The sequence below is a fragment of the Notechis scutatus genome, chromosome 2, assembly GCF_049901735.1.
Source record: "Notechis scutatus isolate UNSWTSFEM ecotype Mainland chromosome 2, rNotScu1.2, whole genome shotgun sequence".
NCBI classification, from domain to species: Eukaryota; Metazoa; Chordata; class Lepidosauria; order Squamata; family Elapidae; genus Notechis; species Notechis scutatus.
The window spans coordinates 20,421,468-20,444,233 of record NC_142010.1 but is presented as its reverse complement, the minus strand read 5'-3'; the positions used below and the strand labels follow the sequence as shown (position 1 = coordinate 20,444,233).

Here is a 22,766-nt window from a genome sequence, read left to right as displayed (position 1 = left end):
CTTCTACTTCATTGACGATGCTAAAGCTTTTGATTGTGTGGATCACAACACATTGTGGCAAGTTCTTAAAGAAATGGGAGTACCAGACCATCTTATTTGTCTCTTGAGAAATCTGTATGAGGGTCAAGAAGCAACAGTAAGAACTGGATACAGAACCACTGATTGGTTCAAAATTGGGAAAGGAATCTGGCAAGGCTGTATAATGTTGCTCTGCCTATTTAACTGATATGCAGAGCATATGAGAAAGGCAGGGCCAGATGTATCAAAAATTGGAATTAAGATTGCCGGGAGAAATATCAACAATCTCAGATATGCAGAGCATACCACGGAACTAAAGAACCTCTTGATGCGGGTGAAAAGAGAGTGCAAAAGTTGGTTTGAAACTCAACAATAAGAAAACTAAGATCATGGCATCTGGCCCTCTCAATTCCTGGCAAATGGATGGGGAAGAAATGGAGGTAGTGACAGATTTTATTTTCCTGGGCTCCAAGATCACCGCAGATGGGGACTGCAGCCAAGAAATTAAAAGACACTTGCTCCTGGGGAGGAAAGCTATGGCAAATCTAGACAGCATCCTAAAAAGCAGAGACATCACCCTGCCAACAAAAGTATGTATAGTCAAGGCTATGGCTTACCCATTTGCAATGTATGGCTGTGAAAGTTGGACCATAAGAAAGGCTGAGTGCCAAAGAATTGAGGCCTTTGAACTCTGGTGCTGGAGAAGACTCCTGCAAGTCCCTTGGACTGCAAGGCGATCAAACCGGTCAGTCTGAGAGGAGATCCACCCTGACTGCTCTTTAGAAGGCCAGATCCTGAAGCTGAAACTCAAATACTTTGGCCACCTCATGAGAAGGACTCACTGGAGAAGAGCCTAATGCTGGTAATGATTGAGGGCAAAAGAAGGGGACGGCAGAGAATGAGGTGGCTGGATGGAATCACTGAAGCAGTCGATGTGAGCTTAAATGGACTCCAGAAGATGGTAGAGGACAGGAAGGCCTGGAGGAACATTGTTCATGGGGTTGCGATGGGTCGGACATGACTTCGCAATTAAAAAAAAACAATCCCATGATTTCTGCCATTTGTCTAATTCTATTATATATCCAAATTTTTTCAGCCAAACATCATTGTTTCCTTTACCTGCTCACTTTCAAGTTTAATACCTAATAAGTAGCAATATATTTTCTTTATCAGTTTTTCATCAGTTCCAGTTAATATCTGGTCCAATTCTCTTCATTCTTTATTAAAACCATATATTTTAGCATCTTTCTCATATCAAGATTGTGTCTGCATTTGTGGCCACCATGTGATGTCCATCCTGTCAGCGTTCCAGCAACCCTCCAATAACTCCGAGACAGACATCTTCTCAAAGATTCCTTTTTATTTGGATAGTACCTGGCACAACTGGGGGATCCCAAATCTGAAAGCTCCGGGCTTCCTTACAATAAGTAAAAACTACAAAATCGATCCCCTGCACCCATCATTACATCACATAGCCCAATCACCATCCGTCCCAAGTTAAGACTTCCTCTCTCTTATGCAACGACCTGACCTTGAATCAGAAAAAGAATGTTATTATGTCTAACTAGATATATTTCAATAAATTCCTCCCTCCCACATTCCCAGGCTCAAATGTGGCAGCGTGGGAGCATCAGATCTCAATATGGCTTCCAAAGCTGACACATCCCTTGAGTGCTACGCTCCTGCTTAGTTTTTAATTCCCCTTTTTCATTCAAATATTTTATATCTTACACAATTTTTTCCATATTAATAACACTAGGGTGTATAAATGCTTCCATTGTGGAAAGCCACACTGGTATTTTTAAGTAGTGTTGTTCTTTAATTTTAAGCCATACTGATAACAATGCATTTCTAACATAATGACTTTGAAAATAACTATGTCTCTTATTCTTCCCATACCATAAAAAAAGCATGCCAACCAAGTTGAAGGTTGTGCCCTTCTAGAGTTAATAGTCTTTTCTACCTCAAATTGATCCATTCTTTCACCCATGTAAGTTCCGAGACCTGGTAGTACAATTTTTGGAGTCTTGCAACATATTCTTGCTTTTTTCCCCCCTAGCCAGATATATCTTAATATTATTTTATTTAATTCTTCAAAATATTTCCTCCCAATTTTATTGGAATTGTTTGGAATAAATATACTAGGCCTGGTAAAATATTCATTTTTATGGTAGCTACTCCTCCTATAACTGAGTTGCAAGACTTTCCATATGGATCCTCTTGTGGATGCAAATAACCACTTCTTCTGAAACTCATCCCACACTCCATACACTTATATGGTTTCTCCCCGTGTGAATCCTTTTATGGATCTTCAGTTCTGGAGACTCACTGAAGGGTTTTACATACTACTGACACTGATATGGTTTCTATCCACTGTGAGTTCTGCTATGTACAATATAGCTATTTTTTACATTGAAGCTCTTTCCACACTTGCAGCATTCATATTATCCCCAGTATGAAGCCTTTTATGGCAAGTGAGGGCCCCCGAATCGGTGAAGCATTTGTCACACTTGGTGCACTTATAGGGCTTTTCACCTGTGTGGGTCCTTTTATGGATATTAAGTTGACTTGTTTGACTGAAGCACCTCCCACAATTGGTGCATTGATACGGTTTCTCTGCACTGTGGATACTTCTATGGGACGTTAGGTGGCTGGATTTACGGAACCTCTTTCCACACTCCAGGCATTTGTACGGTTTCTCATGTGTGGGTCCGTTCGCGGGAATGAAAGCTATCAGAACGGGCAAAGCGCTTTCCACATTGCAGGTGATGGGCCGTAAGGTTTGCTGAGAAATGGAACCTCTTTCCACACTCCATGCATTGAAATGGTTTTTCCCCCGTGTGGATCCTCTTGTGTGACTTAAGATGACCTTTTTGACTGAAGCTTTTTTCGCAGTGCAGGCATTTATAAGGTTTTTCCCCTTTATGCATCCTATTATGTACGGTTAGAGTAGAGCTGCTGCTAAAGCTTTTTCCACACTCCAAGCATTCATAGGGTTTCTCCCCTGTGTGGATCCTCTTATGGGAAGTAAGCTCAAAGGAGGTCCTGAAGCATTTTCCACACTCTGTGCATTTATACGGCTTCTCTCCGGTGTGGATGCTCTTATGTAAATTGAAATTGCCTTTTTGCGCGAAGCTCTTACCGCACACTGTGCAATGATATGGCTTTTCCCCTGTATGGATCCTATTATGTAAGGTTAAAGTGCATCTTCTGCTGAAAGTTTTTCCACACTCCAAACATTCATAGGGTTTCTCCCCAGTGTGGGTTCTACTATGTACGATATAGCTTTGTTTTGCACTGAAGCTCTTTCCACACGTGCAGCATTCATATGGTTTCTCCCCAGTATGCAGCCTTTTGTGGCAAGTGAGGCCCCCCGAATTGGTGAAGCATTTGTCACACTCAGTGCACTTATAGGGCTTTTCACCTGTGTGGATTCTTTTATGGGTATTAAGGTGACTTGTTTGACTGAAGCACTTCCCACAATCGGTGCATTGATTTGGTTTCCCTCCTCTGTGGATACTTTGATGGGAAGTTAAGATGTTGGATCTACAGAAGCTCTTTCCACACTCCAGGCATTTGTATGGTTTCTCACCTGTGTGGGTCCCTTTGTGGGCACGAAAGCTATCAGAACGGGAAAAGCGCTTTCCACATTGCAGGCACTGAAAGGGTTTCTCCCCCGTGTGGATTCTGCTATGTACGATATAGCCATTTCTTGCATTGAAGCTCTTTCCGCACTCCATGCATTGAAATGGTTTTTCTCCCGTGTGGATCCTCTCGTGTGACTTAAGATGATCTTTTTGACGGAAGTGCTTTCCACAGTGGAGGCACTGAAATGGTTTTTCTCCCGTGTGGATCTTCTTGTGTAACTTAAGATGATCTTTTTGACTGAAGCTCTTTCTACACACCGTACAATGATATGGCTTTTCCCCTGTATGTGTCCTGTTATGGCAAGTGAGGCCACTTGCAAAGCGGAAGCTCTTCCCACATTCTAGGCATTTATATGCTTTTTTTCCAGTGGGGATTTTTTTCCGGGAATTCGGTTCCTTGCTCCAAGTAAACCTCATTCTACCCTCCCTGAGTTGATGTAACCTCTCCTCTCTATGGAGGCTTTCATGGGAAGTAAGGGATGCGTTGCTTCCAAAGTTGGTTCCCCTATTAATGCATTGATGCTGCTTCCTCTCTTCATAGACCCTCTTATGTGAATTAGAATGACTTTTTTGACTGAAGGTCCTTCCAGAATCCAGACATTTGTGTGGATCCTCTGCTTTGTGAATCTTTTTATGCAATGCAAGAGAGCGGCTTGTACCAAAGCTTTCTGAACACTCTGTACATTTGTACGGTTTCCCTCCTTCTTTTATTTTTTCATGTAAAGGAGGAGGAAGGCTCCTTCTGGGGTGTTGCCTGCTTTCATCTTGTTTCTCTCCAGCTGGGCTTTTGCAACAGTCACCTATTCCAGATTCATCACAGAGTCTTTTTCCACACCATGAACACACTTGTTTTTCTTGGCAATCATCTGTGTCCAATAAGACATTGGTATCTGGACAAGGTAAACCAGAGCAATTCTCCAGCTCCCCTGTTAACTGGTTTTGCTCCAAACATTGCTTTACATACAGTTTTTCTGTAACTTCCTTTTTGTCTTTTGGCAAAGGTGCTGCTGTCTCTTGGCCAGAATCCTCCATCTCCCATCCATCACCTGCTTGCAACAGAAAAAGAAAAGTTAAGACAGGTGCAAAAGGGATCAAGCACCATTGGACTGTATGAAACTTCCTCCAAACTTCCATTTGTTCAAAACATTGTGTTATGCTTGGTATTAAGTTGATATAAGATTTGGCCTTTGGGACTCTCTTGGCTTCAACGGTACAGAATAAAAAGCTGAACATGTTGGATAAGATCATTTAAAATTGGGGGGAAGTGGAGGTTCTCAGTTCTACTGCTTCAGATTTAGTTCCAAGGAAGCAGACAGGATATTTTAAAGTGGCTTATGTTTTTTCATTCATTCATTCATTCATTCATTCATTCGTTCGTTCGTTCGTTCGTTCGTTCCTTAAATTTATCGGCCTCTTAGCTTGCCATGGGAAAACCCTGAAAGGATCACAATATTAAAACTATATAAAACCTATACACAATAAAATAAAACATTATAAGAATACAAATACTGAATCCTAATTAAACATAATAGACTTGATGATGGAGAACCTATTGGTTTAATTTCAATCTGAGAAGGTAGAAATGTTGACGTCCTTGGACCTGGGAAATGAGCTTCAGCCTCATCTCCATGAAGAGATTTTTGCCTGAACAAAAGCGGTTCTCACTCTGGGGTATTCATTCCTCCTTATCCCAAAGGGGCTTTTTCTTAAGGCAACTGGACTTTCTTTTTTCCTTGAACATGTTTCCCTTCTCATCCAAGAAGCTTCTTCAGTTCTGATTCTTTCCGACCAGATGACTACAAGGAGTATAAATCCTTGTGTTAAACCCGTGGATTCTTATCGGGCTCTTAAGTGTCATCATTGTAGACCAAAAAACAACAAAATGAAAGCAACTTCTAAAAAACAAGTGCGAGAGGCAGGATGGGAAACAGGCTAGGATGGGAAACTTCATGGAGAGAGTGTGGAGATTTAAGGCCATTTTATCAGACTAGGTAGGAGTACGAATGTAGAGAAGGAAACTCTTATCTACTGCATACATCGAATAAATTAACTCTTTTATCTGAGCTGCTCACGTCCAACACCCTTTCAGACCAGGGGGGAAAAACCTGTCAGGGAACTCAGTAGGCATCCAAATGAAGTCAGATATCCCGACACAAACTTGATATAAATTAATGTTACATACATACACACACTGTAAATATATATTTAGAGTAAAATTTCATCCAGTTGGTGAAAGTGTTGGGCAGCTTGACCAGCACACACAGCTTTACCTGTTGTTTGTAAGTTACAGTAATTAAATAGTTTTCGGAATTGCACAAACCAGCCACGACTGCCTCCAAAGGTCTCATTATACTCCTCACCTGCTGCTTGCTCTAGTGTTTCCAAAATGCTCCGTGCCTTTCCCTGAATTGGATGAAGACTAACGGGACTTCTTTTTGGGATCGGATCGTCAATTCAAAGCACAAGGAGCTGATCTGTTTTTGAAAGGAGGCCTGTCCTATTTCTCGTGATTGTGGCATCAGTTCCTTGAACTGATTTAATCGCCTCTTTTATCTTTTCTTTACCCTTAAGGATTGTGCATATGGTGGAACAAGCCAGTCCTCCTCCTTTTTCTAAGGTCTTTACCTTCTTCCCCTCTCATGGGCTTTAATTATTTTCATTTTCAAGTCCAAATTGATACTTTTCCTTTGTTTCTTACCTCCATGTTGAGCCGGAGTAGAGCTTGGTCGCTTTCCTTGGGAAGACACTTCTAGCCTAAGAAAGAGTTGATAGAAAAGGACAGTATCTTGTCCTGGAGAAAGAGAGAGAGAGGCTGGCTCAGAGCTGTTTAGTAAAATCAATGTTATGGTTCAGGGAGGAAGTATTGTAGGGCAATAATGTGTCTTCTTTCTCTGTCGACCATTTCTTTCCCTTGACAAAAGCATAACAATGGTCGCTGCTAGCAGCAATATAGTGCACAGTATTTGAAAGTCTTTTATTCACAGTATTGTATTAAACTGTGGTTTATATACTCTATCTCTGTGTTTAACCTGTTCCACTTGGTTATTTGTTCCCTTCCTGCACAGCATCTGCAAGATTGAATCTGATTCTTAACAAACGGGAGAGAGTGAATTGTGGAGGCCAGTACTCTCCATACTGTCCATTTGTGAAGAAAAGCCAGGCTTCATAGAAAAGCATGAAAACCTCAGATAAATAGCTTGCAAATTTGAAAATCAGCACCTTAGAGAAGAATACAGCAACAAAAAACAAGTAATAGTGCTGGAGGAGTTGACGTGCATTAAGTTTAAAAAAAATATTTTGCACTACAGTAACAGAATCCCTTACCTAAGGAGGCCACGTTCCTCTTGTTTTCCAGCATGACTTCTCGGTACAGGGCTTTTTGCTCAGAATCCAGCAGGGCCCACTCCTCCATGGAGAAAAACACAGCTACATCCTCAAATGACACCAAATCCTGACTCAGGGAGGGGGAAAAAAAACCACAACGTATTTCCATGAACATTCCTAACAATGAACACTTCAATGAATTACAAGCAACTCTTCTTAATGAAAAACCTCCACAGCTTCCAAGTAGGGAAACGAACATGCAGGATATTGAATTTAGCAGCTGGAACAGTAAAGTCTACAATTGTAGCGGATTAGTTAGAGAATGTTGACTCATGCAGGATGCAATCTACGCTACGATTAGCTGCTGTAAGTAGAAAGGGGGCGTTTCCCTTTTTTCCCTCCTTTTTTCCCTCTCTGTGTTCTGCATGATGCTAAGCTTAGATTTACCTCATGATGTTCCTCTGTTTTCCTGACTATTGTAGGTTCTTCCTTTTCTGGATGGTGACAACGACTGCTGTCAATTTCCATGTTATATATATATTTATGTTTACATAAAACTCTCCAAGTCTATGTCAGTGTCTCCAATTTCAAATGGGCAGCTGCTCCGCTCTCTACGAAAGCCAAGCTTGGACTTTACTTTTTACTTTGGGCTTTCATGTTCACTGCTTTAAAAAAACCCAGAGTAAAGATCACACCTGGAATACCGAGTTCAGTTTTGGTTACCACATTACAAAACAAGATGTGAAGACTTTGGAAAAAGTGCAAAGAGAGCAACCAAGGATTAAAGGCTTTGAGATTAAATGACACAAAAAACGGTTGCAAGAACTGGATATGGCCAGTCTAGAGAAAAGAAGGACCAGGGGAGACACAATAGCAGTGTTCCAATATTTCTGGGGTTTCCACAAACAAGAGGGGGCTCAACTTATTTTCCAAAGCACCAGAAGGCAGGAGAAGAAACAATGGATGGAAACTGATAGTGGAGAAAGGCAACCTGGATTTAAGGAGAAACTTCCTGACAGTGAGAACAATTAACTAATTGAAGGGTTTGCCTTCAGAAGTTGTGGGCTGGAGGTTTTTAAGGAGAGACTGAACACCCACTTGTCTAAAAGGTTATAGGGTCTCCTGCTTGAGACAGGGGGATGGACTAGAAGATCTCCAAGATCCCTTCCAATTGTGATATTCTGTTATTGGGAGATTGGCACATCTGGGGAGGGGAGGGGAGAATCCTCCTACCTGGGTTGGAAGCTCAGCCACTGTTGATCCTCCATTACAAAGAACTGAGTTTCTGGGAGATGAAGCCATGGCCACGAGAGGGTCTAGGAGTGGGGAAAAAACAGCAAAGGAATAATTGGCTATCAAACATCCTAAGGATATTCTTGAACATCCTATGATTTTAGCCTATTTCTTAGCTAACCAGGGAACCCCTCACATAGAGTCCTTTGCAGCCATAGCAACAACACAGAGAATCTCATTCTGGGTGAGAGGAAAACCGAAAGGTGTGGAAGGACCAGGAATTGGATTCAGAGGCAGATTATCTCAGCCATGTGCATTAAAGCACCAACTCTGTTATTCTATGTTGCTATAATGTTCACCTTCCCTTATGAGAGAATCAAGGAAGAGGACAAAAACTGTATTTTCACAGCTGGGACACAAGTGGGGAACTAAGGGCCTTTTTTAATGCCTGGACTGCAACTCCCAGACTACGTGAGCCAGCTGGCTGAAGAATTATGGGATTTGAAGTCCACCAGTCATAAAAGGGCCATAACTTCCTCACACCTGGATGACAGCCACGTTTCTCAATCTTGGCAGCTATTGAGCTATGTGGACTTCAACACACGTGGGAAATTCTGGGAGTGGAAGCCCACAAATCACAAGGTTGCCCAGGTTGAGAAACAATGGCCCACAGGAAAGAGCGACGCCTTTTTAAATGCACCCCAAAATGCAGTTCAATTGGACGATGGGAACGAGGAAAGGAAGGCGGGCGAAGAGATGGAAGGGCGTCCGGAGGAGCCTTGAGCCGATGCTCTCTCCGGAGGGGGCTCGTCTTGAGCAGCTCCCCGAAACAGCAGCTCCAGGGAGGGATCGCCCCCTTTTCTCCCCGCCGGTTTCGCAGCCCTTCAACTCCGAGCCTCCTGGATGTGAAACGGCCCCAGAGCAAAGGAAGCGACGGGAAACGGCCAGGAAGGGCCGGCAGAAAAGAAAGGAGAATAAGAATCATCTCCCCCAGGAGAAAGTGGGGACGGCAGCAGCGATCTTAGCAGCGCCCCAAGAAGCTGTATGGAAGGATCACCTGTCCCGGCATTTCCCAGGAAGGAAGGAAGGAAGGTTTTTACCTGGCACGCAATAGGAAAGACGCGGCTCTCTTCCTCGGCCGGACTCGGCTTCCTTCCTTCCCGGCCACGCATGTGGATCCTCCTCCCCGGAACGACCCTCACCAGGAGTTTGCAGAGCCCAAGCCGGAAGCGCTCATAGCTCCTCCCATTCTGTACAGGGCAGGGAGCGCTGCCTATTCAGGGGTCCCCCTGCCTGCCCATTCCCCCTCTCCCCGGTCCTGGGCGGGATGGCCAGCTGGGCAGCGAGTACATTGCTTCTTTGGCTCATGCAGCTAGAAAAACAGGGGGAAGAGGGAGGGGACGAGGCCCAGGGACGGGAGCAGGAAGGGGAAGGGGATGCGGAGCATTAAGGTGAAGGAGCGAATTGCCCTTTAACAGAATAACAGAGGTGTGAGGGACCTTAGAGGTCTTCTAGTCCAACCCCCAGGCAGTCAGAGAAAGGGGAGAGAGGGAGGGGGCAAAGTTCGGCAGGAAAAGGAGCTTCTCTTACCCACTTATCCATAGTCCTCAACTTACAACTGACTCCCTTCAATGACTAACAGTCATGATTGTGCCAGAATAACAATCAAGTAGTCCTAACAAGTAGTCCTTGACTTACGGCCATTGGATCAGTGGCTGGAGAGACAAAGGCACTGAAAAAAGTGACATTTTCGCACTCAAGACGGGTGCAGCACGTCTTCAAAATCCAGCCACTTGACACCTGACTCATATTTATGATGGTTGCCATGTCCCAAGGATCACAGGAAGCTCCAGACAAGCGAAGTCAATGGGGGAGCCAGATTTGGTCAATGACTGTAACAACTACAGTGATTTGCTTAACAACCATGGCAAGAAATAGCGTAAAATGGGATGAAACTCACTTCACGAATGTCTCACTTAGCAACAGACTGAATTGTGGTTGTAAGTTGAGGATTGCCTATATTTGAAGGGTCGATGGGGCATGTCGAAGAGTGACACAACTTAGAGGTGGCTCCCTTGCCTCAAAAGAGGAGAATAAAGAGAAAAGGGGGAAAAAATCCCCAGAGAATCTGCTTTTTTCCAATATTATCCCTAATAAATGGGGAGCCAAAGAACCCCCTGATGATCCATAAGGGAGACCCATTAACTTTCTCCCTCTGAAGCTGAAGAAAACCTCGGAGCCAAGAAATATTTAATATATTTAACTATGTAAAAGGCCTGAGGCAGGAAATATTTAAAGGTCTATGAATTTCAGAAGAAAAACAACTAAAGCGTACAGGCAGCCTCGACTTACAGCCATCTGTTTAGTGACGGAAGTTACAACGGCATTGAAAAAAGTGACATGTCCATTTTTCACACTTACGACCGTTGCAGCATCCTCATGGTCATGCGATCCATATTCAGCCACTTGACACCTGACTCACATTTATGACCGTTGTGGTGTCCTGGGGTCAGGGGATCCCCTTTTGCGACCTTACGACAACACCAAAGGGAAAACCAGATTCACTTAACAGCCATGTTGCTAATTTAACAACTGTGGTGATTCACTTAACAACAGAGTCAAGAAAGGTCACAAAATGGAGCAAAATTGACTTAATGTCTCACTTAACAACAAAAATTTATGCATCACTTGTGCTTGTAAGTCAACTACATCTGCAAAATATTTCTCCCACTTAAAACAGCTCCAAACCTAACGAAGCCTGCTTCCAGTTTGCAGAGAGGAGGATCCTGGCGGATTCCCCATTTCCCACTCAAGAATTGCGCTTCCAAAGTGGCTGAAAGGAGGGAAGAGATCCTTCTGAACTCAAAGGCACTTTTGGTTTTCCTCACCTTTCCTGCTCCAGGCGCTTTGCCAGATATGCCAATGTCTCAAACTGAACCCATTGAAGACAAGATTGGAAGCAAAAACTTTATTCGGCAGAAAAAGTAACACAAGGAAATCTCCCTCAAAGCCTTTGTACCCCACCAACGCCCACTGGAGGGCTTTACACAGCATTTGCCACACAGTGTTGAAAGGCTGTCAAAGTGCCTTTCTTTGAGGATTCGAATTTTCCCGCTGGGAGAGTTCCGGCGCAAGGATTCAGACAACTGCTTGAAAGCCGGATCTTTTTATTGTCAGGAAGGCAAGAGACAGTGCGGCTGCGTTCCTGGGGCTAGCTAGCTAACTTCGAATGGTAAGTCCCTGGCTCTTTATACCTTTTTCCTCCCTTTGTGTGTAAATGTTCGCTTAGTGTTTAATGTTTAATGTTTAGATATTAAAATCCTGTCGGAGTTTAATTTTCGCCGGAAGGCATACTTAGCCAGGTGCGGAAAATAAACTCTGTGGGGCGGCTTGATTGCCTTATCGGTTCTTTCTTAATCTCTTTTACTTTTATAATGGGTTTTTCTATTTGTTTTCTGGCAATCTCCTGTCTGTTTCCTATGTAATTTATTCTGTGTCTTTTGTCTGTTTGTTTTGCTGATTTGGCATGTCCTGTAAGGGTTTTCTTTTCCTTGTTTCCCTAGCTTTCTTAATTACTTGGCTTTTGTCTAGGGGGCTTCTTTCAATACTTTTTTATTAAATTTTTTTTCCTATGCAAGTTTGTTCTATGGCTGGCCTGATGTTCCCCTCGGGCTTTTCCTGCTTGGGTGTCACCACTGTCCTCGTGAAGTTCCCTTTCCACAACAGTTTACACCTTTCAGAGTCAGAAGGAATTTTCTCATCTCCCTTTACAGCAATTCCTGCCTGTTTTACATAGCTTTCCATGATATTTCCTATTTCCAGCATCCTCCTCCTTTTTGGAGGTGTTCAAATCTCTCCTATTTGTGCCTTTTGCCTTCTCCCATTGTACATTTTGAGTTTTTAACTTTTTATTTAGATGATTCAGGGGTTTCTTAATGCTTGTAATCCTTCTCTTGAAGAGCAAGGAAATATTGACTATAATTCTTTCTCCATTTTCAATGTATTGGACACTGAAATACTTTACAGCAAGAAGGCACTAGAAACAAGACCATAATTCCATAAGTCTAGGCCAGGGTTTGCAAACTTGGCAACTTTTAAGACTCATAGACTTCAACTCCCAGAATCCCCCTGTTCTGCCTCTTGCACAGAGCTGGATTTATAGCTGTGCAGATGCAGATAGATAACAAAGCTTCCATAACAAAGTGCATTTATTAGTACATCAGGTATCTTCATAACTCACATTTATGACAAAGTTCTTCTTTAATGAGCAATCCTTCGTATATCTGCCTTGTACATGAAAGATGGTTATCTCCTAACCCAGGGGTCCCCAACCACCGGGCCGCGGACCGGTACCGGGCCGCGGAACAAGTCTTACCGGGCCGCTGGTTGCTGGGCGCCGCCATCTTTTTGGTAAAAAAGTGCTTCCGGTGAGCTTTTCCGGGTAGAAAGCTCACCGGAAGCACTTTTTCGTCAAAAAGATGGCGGCGCTTGCGCTCGTGAGCTTTTCCGGTAGAAAGCCATTTCTACCCGAAAAAGCTCACCAAAGCTGGCGCGCTTTTGACGAAGTGCTCGTGAGGTCACCGGAAGCACTTTTTCGTCAAAAAAAGATGGCGGCGCCCAGTTGATGCCGGTACCGGGCCGCGGCGCCCAGCTGATACCAGTACCGGGCCGCGGCGTCGAAAAGGTTGGGGATCCCTGTCCTAACCCATCTCGTAGCAATAGAAGGAAGATACCATGAGGTAGAGAGTTCAGATAAAGAATGAGGAAAACTCCCTTAACCCAGTGGTCCCCAACCTTCTTTGTACCAGGGACCGGTTTCAAGCAGAAACACTTTTTCAAGGACCGGGGGAGGAGAGAGAGAAGGAGGCTTCATTCTCTCGCTGCTCCACCAGCCCAGGAAGAAACTGCTTCAAAGAAGCGGGGGCTTTTCCTGTCGCCGCAGCTACTCCGGCGCCCGTTTCACCCCCACCCCACCCCGCCCGCCCGCGCCACTTAAATCCACAGTATCCCGTTCTGCCTGCCTGCCTGCCTGCCTTAGTTTCTGGTTGTTTGGGAGCAGCTTCGGCTGAGAATAATAACTATTCGCCTCTTTTACTCAGCCGAAGCTGTTCTGATTCAACCATTAACGAAGGCAGGCAGGCAGGCAGAACGGAGCACTGGGTTGAACCCCAGCGCGGCGCGCGGCAGGCGGGTGGGGGTGGGGAGAAACGGCGCTCGGAGGCGCTGCGGTGACAGGAAAAGCCACCACCCCGGCTTCTTTGAAGCAGTTTCTTCCTGGGCTGGTGGAGGAGCGAGAGAGCGACTGAGAGAGCTGAGCCAGAGAGAAGGACAGGCTTCGGTTGCTTCCTCCCTCCCCTTCTTTCATTTGTGTCCTTGATCCCCGATCCCAGCAGCATTCACCGAAGGCGATGAAAGCCACCATTTTTTTTTTTTAAAAAAAAATTTCTTTGCAGCCCGGTAGAGAGTGCTCCACGGCCCGGTACCGGTCCACGGCCCGGTGGTTGAGGACCCCTGCCTTAACCCACCAAGGGTCAATTCAGTGACCAATCAGGATTACAGATGTAGCCACGTGAGATGAACTACATTTCCCAGGATACCTTTAACTACATTTACCATGATGCATTCCCTTAAGGGGACAGCTCACAATTCCTAAGTAACTATCCAATTCCCATAGATTGGCTGGGACAGCACAACCCCAGTGAGCATAGTAACATGTGTGCCAGAGGAATTCTGGGAGTTGAAGTCCACAAGTCTTAAAATACATTTGGAGATCCCTAGTCTAGGCACTGACCAATTTTGATGTTATGAAATTCCTTCCCTGTTTTCCCAGATGGGTTTCAATGAATTTCAATTGTCATTTAGATTGAAACAAAAGTTTCTTCACATTCTTGATACTGCCTTAATCAGAAATAATCAAGTGCTGCTTTACAATTAGTCTCCAACCTACAATCATTTCTTCAGTTCGAAGTTACAACAGCACGGAAAAACTTGATTTATAATTTTTTTCACACAACCGTTGCAGCATCCCTGTGTCATGTGACCAAAATCCAGACACTTGGCAACTGGCCTGTATTTCTTGATAGTTGGAGTATCCCAGGGTCAGGGGATCCCTGTTTCAGACCTTCAGACAAGCAAACTCAATGGGGAAACCAGATTCACTTAACAACCATGTTACTAACCAAACAACTGTGGCAAAACTTGTAAAATGGCACAAAACTTACTTAATAACTGTCTTGCTTAGCCATGGAAATGTGGGGCTTAATTGTGATCATAAGTCAAGGGCCACCTGTATTTTCTGAAGCTGGTTCTCTGAATTGTCCAATTTACACACCAAAAAGAGCCTGTATCTGAGATGTGTCAGCTAAGCCTTAAGCCTTAATTTTGGGCATTCATAAAAATCAAGCACAATCAATATCGTATCTCAGACTAGAAATCAGTTAAACACAATCAAGGTTAAAGGTGGTGCAGACACACAGCGCCATCCCTCCAGTTATCACTTTTGACACAACTCTCGAGTCTCTTATTAATCCAATAGTTCATTCTTTTCCGTCACTTTCTCCCAGTGAAGAGCTCACTGGAGATCCTGCTTCTCTTTGTTCTGGCCTGACTTTCTCCACATGGGTGTAGTAGATCCACTGCTTGATTCCTTCCAACATTAGGGAAATATGGGGAGTCAACACCACCAGGTCTGGACCCCACCATTTAGATTGCAATAGCAATAGACTTATATACCTCTTTACAGTGCTTTACAGCCCTCTCTAAGCAATTTCCAGAATCAGCATATTGTCCCCAACAATTTGGGTCCTCATTTTATCCACCTCGGAAGGATGGAAGGTTGCGTCAACCTTGAGCCTGGTGAGATTTGAACTGCCAAATTGTCGGCAGATGGCAGGCATCAGGCAACAGAAGTAGCCTGCAGTACTGCACTCTAACAATGGCAACGTTTCCTCTTGAAATATTACAGCATCTTCTCTATACTGTAAGCCAGCTTTCTGCACCTTGATGTTGTAGAATAGAATAGAACAGAGTTGGAAGGGACCTTGGAGGTCTTCTAGTCCAACCCCCTGCCTATGCAGGAAACCCTACACTACTTCAGACAAATGGTTATCCAACATCTTCTTAAAAACTTCTTCCAGTGTTGGAGCATTCACAACTTCTGGAGGCAAGTTGTTCCACTGATTAATTGTTCTAAGTGGCAAGAAATTTCTCCTTAGTTCTAAGTTGCATCTCTCCTTGATTGGTTTCCACCCATTGCTTCTTGTCCTCCCCTCAGGTGCTTTAAAGAATAGCTTGACTCCCTCTTCTTTGTGGCAGACCCTGAGATACTGGAACACTGCTATCCTGTCTCCCCTACCCTTTCTTTTCATTAGCCTAGACATACCCACTTCCTGCAACCATTCTTGCAACCATTTGCTTTAGCGTCCAGTCCCCTAATGCACTTTGTTGCTATTCTCTGCACTTTTTCTGCAGTCTCAACATCTTTTTTACATTGTAGCGGTCCCCACCTTGTCTTCAAGGTGTTCTCCCAAAGGTGCTTTTTTTCAAAAGTCAACTGGAGTTTGTTTCTTCTTGAAGACATTTCGCTTCTCATTCAAGAAGAAAGCGAACTGAAGAAACTTCTTGGGTGAGAAGGGAAATCTCCTCAAGGGGAAAAAAAAGTCCAGTTGCCTTTTGATAAAAGTACCTTTGGGAGAACCATGGGCTGGATGACTGAGAATTTCCACAGACATCCGGAGGTGTTGGTTTCCAAATCCCTCCCACCCTTTGCTGTTCATTGACAAAAGTTGATCATTTGTTGTATGTTATGTACACTGAGAGCATATGCATTGGAGACACAGGCCTTGCATGACCAACCTCACTTGGCCAATGACAGAATTCCCTTCCCTTCCCATCCCCATTTCTATTTCTATATTCTATTCCTATTGCTTCTAATCTTATTCTACTCTACTCTAGCAGAGATCAAATAAACAAAAGTTAATTCCTAGTTCTACAAGGGAACTCTTCTTTTAAATGGATCAAGATATTTCTGCTGCTTCGGAAGCTCTTCCCATGCTCCATGCATTTTTCCAGAATCTCCTGCATAATTTCTACAGGCATGAAGCAAATTTTGAGAAGCAACATGAACCAATTCACATCATTTTTTTCCTGCTGTGTGTCTTCTTCTGGCGATTAAGGTCACTCCTGGTTCTGCATTTCTTTCCACACTCCACACACTGATAGGGCTTCTCCCCTGTGTGGATTCTTTTATGGAGTGTAAGACTTGTGCTGTCTTTGAAACTCTTCCCACACTCGATGCATTTAAACGGTTTCTCCCCTGTGTGGATCCCATTGTGGGAGGTAAGACTGACCCAATCATTATAACTTTTTCCACACTCCAGGCATTTATAGGTTTCTCCCCAGGGTGGGTCCTCTTGTGGATACCAAGGAAACCACTTCTCTTGAAACTCATTCCACATTCCGTGCACTTATAGGGTTTCTCCCCTGTGTGAATCCTTTTATGGATTGTCAGTTCTCAAGAATCACTGAAACGTTTTCCACACTCCTGGCATTGATAAGGTTTCTCCCCAGTGTGGGTCCTGCTATGTATGATATACCTATTTTTTTCATTGAAACTCTTACCACACGTGCGGCATTCGTATGGTTTCACCCCAGTGTGGAACCTTTTGTGATGATAGAGAGCCCCCAAACCAGTGAAGCATTTGTCACATTCAGAGCACTTATGAGGCTTTTCACCTGTGTGAGTCCTTTTATGGACAGTAAGATTACTTGTTTGACTGAAACACTTCCCACACTGGTGCATTCATACGGTTTCTCTCCAGTGTGGATTCTTCTGTGTGACGTTAGATGATCGCATTTATGGAAGGTCTTTCCACACTCCAGGCATTTGTACGGTTTCTCCCCTGTGTGGGTCCGTTCATGGACATGAAGGCCACCAGAAGTGGAAAAGCGCTTTCCACACTGCAGGCATTGAAATGGTTTTTCTCCCGTGTGGATTCTGTGATGGGATGTAAGGGTTGAAGAACAATGGAAGCTCTTTCCACACTCCATGCATTGAAATGGTTTTTCTCCCGTGTGGATCCTCTTGTGTGACTTAAGATGAACTTTTTGACGGAAGCTTTTTCCACAATGCAGACATTTATAAGGTTTCTCCCCTTTATGCATCCTATCATGTAAAATTAGTGTATCACGTCTATTGAAGCTTTTTCCACACTCCAGGCATTCATAGGGTTTCTCCCCTGTGTGGATCCTCTTATGGGAAGTAAGAGTACCTGAGGCACTGAAGCATTTTCCATACTCTGTGCATTTATACAGCTTTTCTCTGGTATGGATCCTATTATGTAAATTGAAATTGTTTTTTTTTTGTGCGAAGCTCTTTCCACACACCATGCAATGATACGGCTTTTCCCCTGTATGGGTCCTGTTATGGCAACTGAGGTCACTTGCAGAGCGGAAGCTCTTCCCACATTCCAGGCATTTACATGATTTCTTCCCAGTGGGGCTTTTTTTCTGGGAATTTGGTTCCTTGGTCTGAGTAAACCTCGTTCTACCCTCCCTGCATTGATGCAACCTCTCCTCTCTGTGGAGGCTTTGATGGGAAGTAAGGGAGGCACTGCTTCCAAAGGTCTTTCCACAGGGAATGCATACATGATGCTTCTTCTCTTTGTGGACCCTCTGATGTGAATTAAGATGGTTTTTCTGCCTGAAGGTCCTTCCACAATCCAGACATTTGTGTGGATCCTCTGTTTTGTGAATCTTTTTATGCAATGAAAGGGAATAGCTTGTACTGAAGATTCCTGCACACTCTGTACATTTGTACTGTTTCCCTCCTTGTTGTATTCTTTCATGTAAAGGAGGTGGAAGGCTCCTTCTGGAGTGTTGCCTGCTTTCATCTTGTTTCTCTCAAGTAGGGCTTTCGCCACAGTCACATAATCCAGATTCATCACAGAGTCTTTTTCCACACCTTGAACACACTTGTTTTACTTGGCAATCCTGTGTGTCCAATAAGACATTGATAGCCGGCCAATGAGTCATATTCTGTTTTGGTGAGAAGGGAGACTTTGGAGTCACAGTCTGAGTCTAGGGTTTGGAAGGCTCTCCTGTGTTGTCTCTGTAAGGATGGCATAAGCATGGTTAACCTTCCCAAGGTGCAGGGGCCATTGGTGGCATTTGCAGGAAGGTATGAGTAGTCTTTTAAGCCACAAAGGAAAAACCACCCTGGTGGGAGCTTCAGGTAACTATATGAGAATGATATGGTCTCTGTGTAGTTGCATTTTAGTTTGTGTTGCTAAGGCTGGTGCATTCTGTAACCATAGGTGTGCTGCACCCAGTGACATTAAAGCATCTCTCAGAGGTGGTTACTGCAGCAATGTGTAGGGTGTACATGGTGTGGTCTTTGGTTTTTTGTAGAGTGGTCCCAGCTAAAAATGCTTTTGTAGGAGTCAGGAAGGTTTCTAAATGTGGTGTAGTTAATGATGTTATGTGGCCTAGTTGCCACTCCCATTAGGCAAGTGGTTAAGATGTCCTTGACTGATTTCCCCCCTGCTAAGCAAAAGTTAGTGGTGTTGTGTATTTCCCTTGCTAAATATTCCCATACGTTTCCTTTCTCTGGGATAAGCTTTGGTTCCAGGAACACAGTTGCTTGTGTTACAAGTGTTACAATTGTTACAAATAATAATACATAGTATATATTGCATTTCATGTTTCCCATTGCTAGATTCCTTTTCTTCCCTCCCCCCCCTTTTTTTTTGAAAAATGTAAAAAAAGGTAACAATAAAATGTAAAAAAAGGTATAGGTCAAGTCTCAAATATTATTGAAAGGTATGGCTCAAGTCTCTTCCTTGTTAAAAAAAAATACAAAGAAAAAAGGGAACAAGAAAAAATGGAGAAGGAGAGAGAAAAATAAAAATAAAAATAGAGTTTTATAACTCAGCACCTGGGAGTCCAGTTTTGTGTAATTCAACGTTTGCACTTGGTTCCTCACAGTTGTGTGGTTCAATGGTGTTGAAGAATGCTGCAAACGTCCATTGATCTGTGTCCAGATTTTTATTGAGTTTGATGGGTGGGATTGATTGTGGTGGAGTTTGGGTCCAGAGGGTCTGTAGTCTCTCTTGCAGGGCTGTAAGATAAGAAGAGAGAGCCATATCCCTGCTATCTAAGAAAAGGGAATGAGGATCCAGGCCTTGTAGGGTATCGGGTGGGGGGGGCGACCCAAAAGGATCTCAAAGGGGGAAATACCTATGTCCTGTCTTGGTCTAGTTCTGATATAAAAAAGAGCAATTGGGAGCACTTGTGGCCAGGAGAGGTGTGTCTCCTGACAGAGTTTGCCCAGTAGGGTCTTCACCTCTTTGTTTGCTCTCTCCACGGCCCCTGATGATGTCAGACATAGGGCACATGGAGGTTTTGGGTAATGCCCAGAGCCTGGAATATATGTGTGAGGACTTGTGCTATGAAGTGTTTTCCCCTATCCATGTCCAGAATGGTGGGGACCCCGAACCTAGGCACAATGTCCTTGAGGAGATGTCTGGCTGTTTCTAATTCAGTAGCATGGTGGCATGGGAAGGCCTCTACCCAGTGGGTTAGTTGGTCCTTGCAGACAAGAGCATATTGATACCCATTTGCCTTAGGTAGCTGTATATAATCCATTTGGATCTTTTCAAATGGTTTCTGTGCCCAGGGCCTTCCTCCTGCATGAATTGTTTTTCTGGAGTGGTATTATTTGCTTGGCAGGTTTGGCATGTCGTGGCTATTCTTGTAGCCTCACTATAGGCTCCAGGTGCATACCATACCCTCCTGATGGCATCTACCATAGCTTGTGTGCCACAATGTCCCTTTGTATGTAGTCTTTGGCAAATTAACCTAAGGAGACGTCGTGGGGCTATAGGTCTGCCATCTGGGACTCTCCAAAATCCTTGCTCAAAAACTGCTGAATTTTTTTTTCCCATTGTTCAGATTCCTCTTTATCTAGAAATTGTTTGTATGGTAGTTCTGGTTTCGTTGTTAAGGCTGGTGTCATGATGGTGTGAGGTAGAGGTTTGGTTGCCACCCATTTGGCTGTTGCATCTTCATATTGGTTTCCTTTTGTTATTGTAGTCATCTGTTTGGTGGGCTTTACAATGGATGACTGCTAGCACTTGTGGTAATTGGATGGCTTCTAGTAGTTTGGCTACTAATGGTGCATGTACTATCTGTTGTCCTACTGAAGTTAAAAAACCCAGTTGTTTCCATAGAGCTCCTGTTGCATGCCAGACTCCAAAAGCGTATTTGGAATCTGTATAGATGTTAGTAGATTGGTTCCTTGCAGCTTTGCAAGCTTTAGTTAAAGCTATAAGCTCAGCTGCTTGGGTGCTGTGGGAGGGAGGAAGGGGGGAAGCCCAGATGATTTCTTGTAGGGAGACTACAGCTGCTCCTGTTACTCTTTTGTTCTCATGCATGTAGGAGGAACCATCTGTGAAGAGTTCAATGTCAGGGTTTCAAGGCAGGGTGCGGAAGGCAAACTCCGCAGGGTGCGGAAGGCAAACTCCGTGGGGTGGTTCGATTGTAATATCCGTTCTTTTAGCTTTGTTTTTTTTTCATATTTGTTTTGTGGCAATCTCATGTCTCTCTTTTGTAATTTATATATTTTTGTGTCTTTTGTCTGTTTGTTTTGCTTATTTAGTATGTCCTGTGTTTGTAAGGGTTTCCTTTTCTTATTTGTCTAGTTTTCTTAATTACTTAGGCTTTTGTCTATAGGGATTCTGTAATACCTTTCATTTGATTCCTTTTCCTATGTAAGTTTGTTTTATGGCTGGCCTGATGTTCCCCTTGGGCTTTTCCTGTTTGAGTGACACTACTGTCTTCGTGAAGTTCCCTTTCCACAGAAGGAAGAAGGGAGGGAGGGAGGGAGGAGCTTATTACCTGGTGCCCGCAGGGAAAGGCGGCTTTATTCCTTGGTCCAAGAGAGGCAAAAGATCCGCTTTCCTCGCAGCCCCGCCGGCCACGCTTCATTCCTTCCCGGCCACACACGTGGATTCCCCCTCCCCGAACGACCCCAGCCAGGAGTTTGCAAAGCGCTTTTAGCTCCTCCCCTCCCCGTCCAGCTCCCCTGATTCTCCTAAAGGGTGGAGAACCTGCCCACTCCGAGGTCCCCCTGCCTGCCCATTTCCCCCACCCCACATCCTGGGTAGGATGGGCAGCTGGACAGCGAGTCCATTGCTTCTTTGGCCCAGGCATTTGGAGAATCAGGCGGGAGAGAGAGGGGAGGAAACCCAAGGAAGGGAGGAGAGAAGGGAAGCGGTTGCAGAACAACACATCTAGGAGGGAATCCCCCTTTTGGAAGGAAACTGGAGTAGGGAGGAAAAGGCGGCTGCCTTCTCCACTGAGTCTAACAAGACAGTCCTCAACTAACTTGTCTCCTCAAATGACGGACATTCACGATTTGTGCCATAATAAAGAATAATGGCTGCTTTGCAAATAGTTCTCGACTTAATGACCATCATTTAGTGTCCCTTGGAAGCTGCAACGGCCCCCCCAAAAGTGACTTAAGTCCGTGATTCGCGCTAAAGACCTTTGCAGAATTCCCCTGGTCATATGATCCAAACTGAGGCATCAGGGGACTGAATCGCATTTATGACCTCTGCAGTGTCCAGAGGTCACGTGATCTCCTCTTGTGACCTTTCCACAAGCAAAGTGAATGGGGAAACCTGATTCACTTAACAACTGTAGCGAGAAAGGTCATAAAATGGAGCAAAATTCACTTTACCAAATGTTTCACTTAACAAAAGTTGGTGCTTCACTTTTTGTTGCAAATCAATTACTCTACAAAATATTTCTCCCAGTTAAAACAGCTCCAAGCCTAACGAAACTTGCTTCCAGTTTGCGGAGAAGGGGGTTCCTGGCGGATTCCCCATTTCCCCCACTAGAATTGCACTTCCAAAGTTGTTGAAAGAAGGAAAAAGATCCTTCTGAACTCAAAGGCACTTCTGGTTTTCCTCACCTTTCCTGCTCCAGGCGCTTTGCCACATGTGCCCAGCCTCAAATTGAACATACTGAAGACAAGATTGTAAGGAAAAACTTTATTCCGCAGAAAAAGTAACACAAGGAATTCTCCCTCAAAGCCTTTGCACCCCACCAATGCCCACTGGAGTGCTTTACACAGCGATTGCAACACAATTTACACGTTTCAGAGTCATGGAATATTCTCTTATCTCTCTTTATAGCAATTCCTTGTCTGTTTTACACTAAAATCTTAGCCTTCCTGCATACCAGTATATGTAACACAGAGCTTCGCCAAGCGATTTAAATCTATCCTAATATGTGCACAGAGAAACCTCAATAAGTTTGTCAATGTCGCTTTGGTAGTAATATAGCATAGCTTTCCATGATGTTTCCTATTTACAGCCTGCTTAAGGAGATAGAACAATGGGTGTTAACTAGAATGCGGGCAACTGCTCTCTTCTGATGCACTGGATGGCAGAGTTGGATGTGGAAGGCATGCTGTATTGATTTCAATAGTCCAGTTAGCTCTGCTGTTCAGGAGCACGGAATGAGACACAGATCCGTGTTGGG

At 44.1% G+C, this 22,766-nt stretch overlaps 2 pseudogenes across 1 annotated transcript; both read right to left on the bottom strand.

Moving 5' to 3' along the window:
- Positions 1–1,358: 1,358 nt before the first annotated feature.
- On the bottom strand, positions 1,359–21,274 carry LOC113428023 (uncharacterized; annotated as a pseudogene). Its single transcript, XR_015747178.1, has 4 exons — positions 21,117–21,274; positions 6,990–7,116; positions 6,364–6,456; positions 1,359–4,711 (listed from the first exon to the last, which is right to left on the bottom strand). The product of XR_015747178.1 is annotated as an uncharacterized LOC113428023 (transcript).
- LOC113428026 (uncharacterized) lies at positions 16,735–18,254 on the bottom strand (annotated as a pseudogene).
- Positions 21,275–22,766: the final 1,492 nt, after the last annotated feature.